Source organism: Athene noctua, chromosome 31 (assembly GCF_965140245.1).
Source record: "Athene noctua chromosome 31, bAthNoc1.hap1.1, whole genome shotgun sequence".
Classification (NCBI taxonomy): domain Eukaryota; kingdom Metazoa; phylum Chordata; class Aves; order Strigiformes; family Strigidae; genus Athene; species Athene noctua.
In genome coordinates this window covers 1,041,593-1,053,685 of record NC_134067.1, presented here as the reverse complement: position 1 = coordinate 1,053,685, position 12,093 = coordinate 1,041,593, and positions in this window count along the sequence as shown.

The window sequence follows — 12,093 nt, the reverse complement described above, 5'->3', positions numbered from 1 at the left end:
TTTGCCCAACTGTGGCCTCACAACCAAAAAAACGCCCAAAACCCCAATTCTGCTCATTTGTACATCTCTTAATTCAGCACATTATCACCTAATAAATTTATTTTTTTTTCCTCTAAGACATGCAGCATTTGCCATTCAGTCTTTTTTTTTTCCCCAGATAAAGCGGCCTGAACAGAGGCTAAAAATTTCGGGAATTGAAGAAATCCCAATAAAACCACGGTGTGATCTTAATGCTTGATTTTTTATTTTTTTTTTTAAGGGTTATAAGCTAAAAATAAATGTTTTTGGGGAATTTATACATTATCGATCGGTGGAAAAGCAATGATTCGTTACGGGTAACAAAATTCCCTCTCTGGGTTGAAAATTAACTGTGGGAGCTCCCCCCCCCCCCCCCTGAAAATTAGGAAATTTGAGCTGGGCTTGAGAAATTTCCTGTAAAATCAATAAAAAAAGGCCCCGTGGCAGAAAAATGAAACCGGTTTTAGGCTGGTTTTGGCCGTTTTTCAGCAATAAAAAATTGGCTGGTGGTGGAGCCGACACAAAGAGACGCTTCTGTTAACGCTAAAATCTGTTAATTTAACAGAAATCCCCATTTCTAGCGGGAAAAATGGGCTGGGAGGGGGGTGGTCCTTGCTTATGTGGGGATCATCGGATCTGTAGGGTCTGGTGATGGAGACTGGGGCTTACTGGGAGCACTGGGGCTAAGGGATACTGGGAAGGCACTGGGAGCACTGGGGAAATAGGCTGTGGGGGTACTGGGAAGGATCTGGAAACACGGACTGGGGATTACTGGGGAAGGCACTGAGAGCTCTGGGGCTGAGGAGAGTACTGGGAACACTGGAAGCACTGGGCTGGAATGTACTTGGAGGGCACTGGGAGGCTATTGGGAGGACTGGGGGTACTGGGCAAACACTGGGAGCACTGGGGCAGGGATAGAACCCAGTCCCAGCACTGGGAGGGTACTGGGAGCACTGGGGCAGGGACACAGCCCAGTCCCAGCACTGGGAGGGTACTGGGAGCACTGGTGCAGGGACACAGCCCAGTTCCAGCACTGGGAGGGTACTGGGAGCACTGGGGCAGGGACACAGCCCAGTTCCAGCACTGGGAGGGTACTGGGAGCACTGGGGCAGGGACACAGCCCATTTCCAGCACTGGGAGGGTCCTGGGAGCACTGGGGCAGGGACGTGGGGAAGGGACAGAGCCCAATCCCAGCACTGGGAGGGTACTGGGAGCACTGGGGCAGGGACATGGGGAAGGGACAGAGCCCAATCCCGGTACTGGGAGCACTGGGGCAGGGACATGGGGCCGGGACAGAGCCCAGTCCTAGCTCTGGGAGGGTACTGGGAGCACTAGGGCAGGGACAGAGCCCAGTCCCAGCACTGGGGGGTACTGGGAGCACTGGGGCAGGGACATGGGGCCAGGACAGGGCCCAGTCCCATCACTAGGGGGTACTGGGAGGGCTCTGGAGGTGTGTGTGGGGATGCCCAGAGCCCCCCAAAGCCACCATCCCCCCACACCTCTCCTCAGGAGCCTCCTTAGCCTCTCTTGACGCCCCATTGGCTGAGCCACCCTGCCCATCTCATCTCACAGCCAACCGCCGCCTTCTCTGTGCTCTGGGGGGCGGGTTTCCCCTTAGCACCACCTCCCAGGACCACCACTGCCCATTGGCTGGCACCGCTGCTGTTCAGCCCGCCCCACCACGCGATAGGCCTTCCCTGCTCCTGGCTCCGCCCAGCTCCCGCCTCGCACCAATCAGACACCTCTCTGAAGGCGGGAAGTCACACGCTCAGCACCAATCTAGAGCTAGCAGGAAGCTAATTGGCCTCTGGGGAAGGGAGGCGGGGCTTGACTGGCCACACCCCCCCCTGGGGTGGACCCAGGCATCCAGGCCCCTTTCCCAGACCCCCAAGTGGTTCTGGGCCCCCTCCCCGGACCCCCAAGTAGCCCCAGACATCCCCCAGCTGCATCCAGCCCCACTCCTCAGGGACAAGCCACGTGCCTTTAATCAGCTTTTTTCAGCCCAAAAATCCCGTTGGAGCCCTGAGGTGAAGGTGACAAGAAAATGTTGGGAATGGAGCGATCCTGGGGGAAAACATCCTGGAAATGGGTCATTCTGCAGGAAAACTCGAGAAATAGGGGGAACGTGGAGGGAAGTAGACAGAAAAACTGTGCAAAACTGCTGGAAAAACACTGGAAACGGGTTGTTCTGTGAAAAAAAAAAAAAAAAAAATTGCTGGAAATTGGTTGTTCCATGGAAGAATGCTGGAAACGGGTCAAGCGTTGGGAAAAAAAAATGCTGAAAATTAGTTAATCCTTGAAGAAAATGCAGGAAATGAGTGGAGTCCGCAGGAAAAATGCTGGAAGTGGGATGTTCCGTGGAAAAGTGATGGAAACAGGATGTTTTTTAGAGCAAATGTTGGAAATGGGTTGTTCCATGGAAAAATGCTGGGAAAGGCTCAGTCTTGGGGGAAAATGTTGGGAATTGGTCGTTCCTTTGAGAAGTGGAAATAGGTGAAATCCGCAGGGAAAAAATGCTGGAAACGGGTCGTTCCGTAGAAAAAAATGCTGGAAATTTGTTGTTCTTTGGAGAAAACGCTGGAAAAATGGCCATTTCACAAGAAAATGCAGGAAATTGGTTGATCCTGGGAAGAAGCAACTGGATATGGATTGATTCCAGGGGAAAACGCCAGAAATTGGTCATTTCTTGGGGAAAATGCTGGAAAATGGGCCAGATACGCAGGAAAAAACGCTGTAAATGGGTTGTTCTGCAGGAAAATGCTGAAAATAGGTCGGACCTTTGGGGGGAAAACACTAAAACCAGGGGGGGAAAAAAAAAAAAAAAGCTGGAAATAGGTCGAATGAGCAGGAAAACTGGGAAAATGGGTTGGATCTGCAGGAAATACGCTGAGAATGGGTTGGATGCTCCAGAAAGCTGCTGGAAGTGGGCTGGATGTGCCAGAAATGGGTCGGTCCCGGGGGGCACCCGCTGTCACTTCTCCCACATGCAGCCTTCGGTGCTGTGGCTGTGCTGCCTCTCCCCTTCCTGGGGGGAAAAAAAAAAAAAAAAAAAAAAAAAAAAAAAAAAAAAAAAAAAAGGAGAGCCATGTTGGGGTGAAATGAGGACAAAACGGGACAGAAATGGGACGGAGGTTCTGATGGTTTCTTGCCAGACTCCCAAGCATCCTGGGAGGAACCTGGGGGTCCCCCCAGGCCACCCCTGATCCCCACCTCCTTTTGGTGGCAACTAGAGGACCCAGATATTTGGGTGCCCACCCAGCACCCCACAGGGACACGGGTGCCCTTACCGTGACATAGGAGACATGAATCTCGGTGGTGGCCATTTCCTGGGGGTGCGCTCGTCGCCCCAGCGCCCTAAACCAGTGCCAGTACTGCTCCGTCACCTGTGGACGGCACCCACAGTTGTGTCCCGAGTGTCCCCCTCCCCTCACACACACCCCACGCCTGGGTCCCCTCCCCAGTACCTGCCGGTTGAGGACGCAGTGCACAAGGAAGATGAAGGCTCCCTGCAGGCTGTTGATGATGGTGAAGATGAAGGCCACCACTCCATTGTTCCCTCGTGACTGCAGGAAGCCCAGACCCCACGTGCAGCCCAAGATACAGATGTGCGCCAGCGCCTTGAACGTCATCAGCCTGATGGAACGCTCATTTTGCTCTTTTATTTTTTTTCACCCAAAACCCATCCCAGGTGCTCTTCCTTCTCCCCCAAAATACCCAGCACGCTTCCCGCTGATGCAAAAACCCACCGGGTGTTTTTTAGGGCCGTGATATTGGTGTTGAGGGAGGAGATCTTGTCCCGCAACGTCCAGAGGGTGATGAGAAAAAATATCAAATTAACCTGGGCAGAAAGCAAAAAAACAGTCATTTTGCAAGACAGGGTCGGTGGGTCATAAATTAGATGTGGAAAAAGGTCAATGGTGCAAAATCACGCACTGTGGCGTGGCCTGCACGGAGCGCACCCAGCCCATGGGATCTTTCCTTAATACCATCTTAAATATACATGTGAAGTTGCTCTTTTTATGCGAATCTCTAAAAATCCTCCATTTGGGGTCTATGGGGGAAGAGCTGTGGCCACAATCATAAATTTGGGTTGGAAAAGGGGACAACCGTGCAAAAAAATTAATGCACCACGTTGCAAGTTCTGTGAGGTGCACCCAGCCCATGGGGTGTTTACTAAATATTGTTCTTAAAGGTATGTCTGAATTTGTTCCTTTTTCTCCCCTTTTTTTCCCCCTCTGCTTCATTTTTGCAGCGAGACACCCACCAGGATGATGACACAGACGGGACCGAGGAAACTCCAGATGAAGCCTTTCTCCGTGCTCAGCCAGCAGCTAAAAAGGGAGAAAAAAGGGAAATATACCCCCCAAAATCCCTTTGGTGATTTTGGTGGCATGAAAATACCCACATCTGGCTGCCGTGGCACCTTTTTTTGGGGGGCGATGATTTAGGCAAAACGCATGATGTTCTCCATTGGTGATCCCACCCCTCTTGACTGACCCCAGCCTGGGTGCTGGTGGGACTCACTAGTGCGTCGTGCCGTAGCCACCAGGGTGGATGGCGGCGGAGATGGCCACCATGATGGCCGGCATGCCGTAGCCCACGGGGTAGATGTATCTTTTCCTGAAGCGATTGACATTGGTGTAGTTGAGGACACTCAGGTTTCTGACGGTGAGGAAGAGATTCAAACCCTCCAGGAACATCCAGGTGAAGCAGGCAAGGAAGAGGTAGTGGAGGAAGCCCGCCGTGATGGCACATGACAGCTGGATGGGGGACACCAAGGCCATGCTGGGCTCCCCAGTGTCACCACAGTGTGGCCTGGGGAGGTGGTGGCATCTCCGGCACTTGGAGATGTTCCACACACCCCAACATGCCCTCAAGGAACCTCAAGGAGGTGGAGATGCTTTGGGCTGGGGGCACAGCAGAGACATCCAAATGTCTCTTCCAAGCTGAGCTATCCCATAATTCAACTGGCTCCACCCACCCAGAGGTAAAAGGGACCCAAGAGCCTTGAGGAACCCCAACTGGGTGGACCTGCTTTGAGTTGGGGTTGGCCTGGAGACCTCCAAACATCCCGTTCGACCTTGGTCATCCCATAATTCAGGTGTTTTCACTCACCCGGAGAGAGATGAGACCCAACAACTCTGAGGAACCTCAACTAGTTAAACCCACTTTGAGTGGAGATTGGCCTGGAGATCTCCAAGCACCCCGTTCAACCTCATTTATCTTGTAATTCAGGTGCTGACACCCACCCAGAGCAAGAAGGGAACGAACAACCTTGAAGACCCTCAACTCATTGGAACTGAGTTGAGTTTGGGTTGGACCAACCCTTCCAACCTCAGTTACCCCATAATCCAGGTGCTTGCGCCCACCCAGCGTGAGGTGGGACCCCTGGCAGAACGTCGGCTGGAGTTATTTGGGTAGAGACTACAGCCAAGAGCCGTGACCCTGGGTCCTTTTCCTCACAAGCTCCTCAAGGACCTCCTCGAGGATGTCCTTGGGGAGCTTGAGGAGGCCCCAAAGACATCGTGGAGACCCAGAGGAGCACAATGAGAATGATGAGGAGCCCCAAACTGCCCCAAGGTGCTCAAGGAAACCCTGAGGAGCATGTGAAGACCCCAAGGAGCTTCAAGGAGCCTCTGAAGGTCCCAAGGTGCTCAAGGAGACCCTGAGGAGCATGTGATGACCCCAAGGAGCTTCAAGGGTCCCCTGAAGGTCCCAAGGTGCTCAAGGAGACCCTGAGGAGTCCCTGAAGGTCCCAAGATGCTCCAGGAGGCCCCAAGGAGCCTGTGGAGACCCTGAGGAGCTCAAGAAGACCCTGAAGGTCCCAAGGTGCTCAAGGAGACCCTGAGGAGCATGTGAAGACCCCAAGGAGCTTCAAGGAGCCTCTGAAGGTCCCAAGGTGCTCAAGGAGACCCTGAGAAGCATGTGAAGACCCCAAGGAGCTTCAAGGGTCCCCTGAAGGTCCCAAGGTGCTCAAGGAGACCCTGAGGAGCATGTGATGACCCCAAGGAGGCTCAAGAAGACCCTGAGGAGTCCCTGAAGGTCCCAAGATGCTCCAGGAGGCCCCAAGGAGCCTGTGGAGACCCTGAGGAGCTCAAGAAGCCCCTGAAGGTCCCAAGGTGCTCAAGGAGACCCTGAGGAGCCCGTACCCGGTCATCGGTGCGGGGCACAGCCACGAGGAAGAGGAGGTCAGCAGCGAAGAGGCAGATGCTGAGCTGCAGGTGGAGGCTGATGCTGACACTCCAGAGCGAGCGGCACAGGAGGAAGGTGGCGATGGCGAGGAAGAGGCAGACCAGCGACACCGACAACCCCACGTAAGTCACCACCATCAGCGCGAAACTGTCCTGTGGGGGACGTCACACTCATGACATCACGCCAGTCCCATCTGGTGCGTGGCCACACGCGACCATTTGGGAAGGAAAAAAAAAAAAAACAACAAACCACCCCAAAAATGGGTGATTTAAGGGTGAAAACGGGATCTGACCGTCACGGGGTCGATGGCCATGAGGATGCTGAAGGTGGAGAAGTGGGTGCAGGCGCAGGTGGAGTGGAGGTTGTCACCCCCAATGCGGGTGCAGCCTGAGGAAGTCCAGTAGCCTCTGGTGCCCGCCGTGTGCCAGGACACGCAGCGCGGCTCCTCGCCTGCCTGGGTCTCCTGTTGAGCACGGCCCGCTCGTGACACGTCCCGTGGCCCCGGGGAGGGGCCGCACCGCCCCTTCCCATCGGTTTGGATGTGGAACAGGATGGGGATGTGCTGGACCCGAATTTGCACGGGAATCTGGATTTGCACCGGGATGGGGATGCACCAGCCCCAAATTTACACGGGATCCAAATTTGCACCTTGATAAAGATGCACCAACCCCCAATTTGCACCAAGATGGGGACGCACCAGCCCCAAATTTGCACAGGATGCAAATTTGCACCAGAATTGGGATGCGCCAAACCCAAACTTACACAAGATCCAACTTTGCACCAGGTTGTGGATGAGCCAAACACAGATTTACACCAGGACTGGGATGCACCAACCCCAAATTTGCACAAAGATGGGGATGCGCTACCCCTGAACTTTCACAGGATGCAAATTTACACCAGGATTGGGATGCGCCAACCCCAAATTTGCACCGAGATGCTCCAGCCCCAGATTTGCACAGGATCCCAATTTGCACTTGATCCAAATTTGCACCATCATGGGGATGAGCTGCATCTCGCACCAGGGTGGGGATGCACCGAACCTGAGTTTGCATCAGGGTGGTGGTGCAAGGACCTGAATTTACACAGGATCCGAATTTACACAGGGATGGGGATGCACTAAGTCTGGATTTACACTGGATCCAGATTTGTACCAAGACAGGGATGCAGCAAATCCAAATTTGCACCAGAACAGGGATGCACCGCCCCTAAATTTGCCCCGGGATGGGGAATCACCCCAAAATTCACCACCCCCATGCTCCAAATTTGCACCATCACGATGCCCCGTTGCCGTAATTTGTTCCGACGCACTGGAGGCGACAAACCCTGTCGTGTTTCCTGGTGCAAATCTCCACCTCGTGCAAACTCCCCCGCCCCAGGGCATCCCCCCACAGCCCCCCCAAACCCCGGGGCAGCCCCCCCCGACCCCACCGTGTGGTGCTGCAGGGTGATGTTGGCTCTGACGCTGAAGGTGACGCCGCTTTTCCCCACGGTGCCGCCAACCACCTGGGAGTTGAGTTTTCCCTGGGGCAGCTCCGTGACGTTGTTCAGCAACTCCTCTACATCCTTGTAGACGATGAAGGCCACCGCGCTTTTGCCTGTTGGGAGAACTGGGTCAAAAAACACCCCAAAATACCAGATTTGGGGGATTTTTTTTGGAGCTTTTTGGGGGGCAGTAACGTGGTGGCCGTACCTTCCAGGGCATTTTTAACCACCTCATGGCAGCTGATGGTCAGGTTCTGCTTGCCCACCGCCAGCACCAGCGTGTTCTGGGAGCAGTTGTCATGTACCACCTCAACCGTTGCCTCTGATTTGGGGTGAAAAAAGGCCTTTTTGGGGTCTTTTATCTGCCCTGGGCGCCACCGTGCTCTTGCAGAGCCCAGGGGAGAAGTGATATCACCAAGGCGGTTCTTGAGGCGCTTCAATCCTTTGGGGGGAATTGCGATGCTTTTGGGGGGCATCGTGATGATTTTTTGGGGCGCCGCAAGAATTTTCGGGGGGTCTAGGGGGCACCCGCGGGTGCTGGCATACCCATGGTGGAGGTGTTGAAGGTTTGGGGGCCGGAGCCAGGGTCTTTGAGGGCTGCCTGCAGCACGAGGGCTTCGGTGGTCTGCAGCAGCAGCTCGGTGGCTTTGGTGGCGCTGGATCGGGGGTCCGCGAGTGCCTCCGACTGCAGGTGCTGCAGCGTGTGCTGGGGGGGCACACGCGTGTGTCAGGGCACACGCGTGTGTCAGGGGTGTGCGGGGATGCGCACGGGGGAGGGTGGTGCAGGGGAGGGATGCGCAGGGGTGATGGAGGATGCACTGGGGGGATGGACATGTGGAGGGGTGCACATGTGTATGGGGACACACACGGGATGGACACGTGTAGGGGAAAACACGGGACGCGCACACGTGTAGGGGATAGACGCTGGGATGGACACGTGTAGGGGATGCACGGGAGGATGCACGTGTGTAAGGGATGGACACGTGTAGGGGATGCATGTGAGGATGCACGTGTGTAAGGGATGGACACGTGTAGGGGATGCATGTGAGGATGCACGTGTGTAAGGGATGGACACGTGTAGGGGATGCATGGGAGGATGCACGTGTGTAAGGGATGGACACATGTAGGGGATGCATGTGAGGATGCACGTGTGTAAGGGATGGACACGTGTAGGGGATGCATGTGAGGATGCACGTGTGTAAGGGATGGACACGTGTAGGGGATGCATGTGAGGATGCACGTGTGTAAGGGATGGACACGTGTAGGGGATGCATGAGAGGATGCACACGTGTAAGGGCTGGACACGTGTAGGGAATGCATGGGAGGATGCACGTGTGTAAGGGCTGGACACGTGTAGGGGATGCACGGGAGGATGAACACGGGATGCACACGTGTAGGGGACACACATGAGGCATAAACACATGTAGGGGATGGACATAGAAAGACACATGTAGAGGACACACGTACAGGACGGACACAGGCCATGTGCATGTGTAGGGATAGACATAGGGATGCACACGTGTAGGGGATACATGGGAGGATGCACACGGGATGCACACATGTAGGGGATGCACATGGGGCATAAACACATGTAGGGGATGGACATAGAAAGTCACATGTGTAGGGACACATGTACAGGACGGACACAGGCCATGCACACGTGTAGGGGATACATGGGAGGATGCACACGGGATGCACACGTGTAGGGGATGCACATGGGGCATAAACACGTGTAGGGAATAGACATAGACACATGTGTAAGGGACACATGTACAGGATGGACACAGGCCATGCACGCGTGTAGGGGATACATGGGAGGACACACACACGTGTAGGGCCTGGACACGGGATGCCCACGGGACACACACGGGCCCACAGACACGCCCAGCCCCGCGCACACGCGTGTGCGCGCCCGTGTCACCTGCAGGTTGTCCTTCGTGGGCTCGGCGCAGGCGTTGGTCAGGAGCTGCTGGGTGTCCTGCAGGTCGGAGCAGAAGGCCTCGGCCGCGCGCTGGGGCGTGGGGGTGTCACGGGGGTGTCGGCCGCACCCCGCAGGCTCTGTCGGTCCTTCCCTCCCTCCCTGCCTCAGCCTCCCTCCCTCTGTCCATCTGTCTGTCCCTCCCTCCCTCTGTCCTTCCAACCGTCTGTCTGCCCCTCCATCCTTCTGTCCATCCCTCTGTCCATCTCCCTCCGTCCGTCCTCCCATTCCTCCCCCTGTCCATCTCCCTCCCTCCTTCCTCCCATTCCTCCCCCTGTCCATCTCCCTCCCTCCCTCCTCCCATTCCTCCCTCTGTCCATCTCCCTCCCTCCCTCCTCCCATTCCTCCCTCTGTCCATCTCCCTCCATCCGTCCTCCCATTCCTCCCCCTGTCCATCTCCCTCCCTCCCTCCTCCCATTCCTCCCCCGTCCATCTCCCTCCCTCCCTCCTCCCATTCCTCCCCCTGTCCATCTCCCTCCCTCCTTCCTCCCATTCCTCCCCCTGTCCATCTCCCTCCCTCCTTCCTCCCATTCCTCCCCCTGTCCATCTCCCTCCCTCCTTCCTCCCATTCCTCCCTCTGTCCATCTCCCTCCCTCCCTCCTCCCATTCCTCCCCCTGTCCATCTCCCTCCCTCCTTCCTCCCATTCCTCCCCCTGTCCATCTCCCTCCCTCCTTCCTCCCATTCCTCCCCCTGTCCATCTCCCTCCCTCCTTCCTCCCATTCCTCCCCCTGTCCATCTCTCTCCCTCCCTCCCATTCCTCCCCCTGTCCATCTCCCCCCCTCCCTCCCTCCCTCATCCCTCCAACCATCCCTCCCTCCATTCTTCTGTCCCTCCATCCCGTCCTCCATCCCCGCATCAATCCATCTCCCCTCCTTCCCTCCCCCCCTTTCCCCCCCCTCCACCTTGGGGTCCCTGCAGGCCTTCCTGGCCTCCTCCAGGACGGGGATGTTACAGGTGGATTCCGGTCCGGGGCCAAACGCTGCGGATTTGGGTCAGTTTGGGGCCTTTTGGGGAGGGGGGGGTGTGGGGGGTGCTGCATCTCGCCCTGCCTGTGTGGCTTGGAGGGGGCTCAGCACCCCCAGAATGGGGAGAAAAAGGAGGTAAAGGGTTAAAAGGGAGGTGTAAAAAGTTTAAGGGGAAGGATAAAGGGTTAAAAAGGGGAGAAAAGGGTTTAAAAGGGGGCTAAAAGGCGGGGGGGTGGGATGGTAAAAGCGGGGTGTTTGCCCCCTCACCCTGGCAGGAGATGGTGGAGTTCTGGAGGGTGGGGACCATGCCGGGGGGGCACCCACAGACCCAGGGCCCGTTCTTGGCCTCCGTGGGGTGACCCAGGCAGCAGCTGTTCTTGGAGCAGAAGTGGGGACCGCAGGACACTGTGGGGACACGGAGGGGGGGCCGTTGGAGGGCCCCCAAGAGTGGGGACAGGATCCAGGGCTCAGTCTGACCCCCCCAAATCACCTGCTGTGGCCCCCGGATTCCTCCCAGCCCCTCACCCTTCACAGCCGATCCCACCTTTCACAGCCCGCCCCCCCCCAGCTTCTCACAGCCCCCCCCCCCAACCCCTCACCCCCTCTCCTCCCCCGGCCCCCCCCCCCCCCCCCCCACTCACGTCTCTGGTCACCCTCAGTGGGGGAGAGGTGGCTCAGGAGGTGGCACAGCACTGGGGGAACACAGGGGGACATCAGCACCCCAGGAGCCCCCACCTTGAGGAGTGACCCCCCCCCACCCCCTCCCCAGGATCAGCTCCCCCCTAGAGCTCAAACCCCACTTTTGGGGGTCAAACCCTTCTCTTGGGGGGGTCAAACCCAATTATCGGTGCTCAAAATCCCCTTCTGGGGGTCAAAGAGATTTGGGGGCTCAGTCCCTCCCTTTCGGGGTTCATTCTTCCCCCATTAGGGCTCAACCCTCCCCTTTTGGGGTTCAACACCCCCTTTTTGGGCTCCACACCCCCAGTAGGAATCAAAACCTTATTTGGGGGGGTTAATCCCCCTCTTTTGGGTCAAAACCATCATTTTGGGGGGTCATCCTACCTATATGAGCTCAGAACCCCTTTTTTGATGGTCATGCCCCCCCCGCCCAAAGCTCAACCCCTTTTTTTTAGGGCTCAACCCTCCCCCTTCAGGACTCAACCCCCTCTTTTGGGGGCTCAAGACCCCAGTTTGGGAATTCAACCCCCACCCTCCAGGCTCAAACCCACCACTGAGGGGCTCAATCCCCCATTTCAGGGATTGACACCCCCCCTCCCAGCTACGGAAGCCCCATTTTGGGGATATTTCAGGCCATTTTGGGTGGCTTTGCACTGCAGCTCTTACAGCCCTGACCTACTTCCGTCCCTGCCTCAGTTTCCCTTTCCCCATTTCCCTCTGTTTCACCCCAAAATCCCCTCCTGGAGGGAGATAGAGCATGACTCACCCCAGAGGCAGAC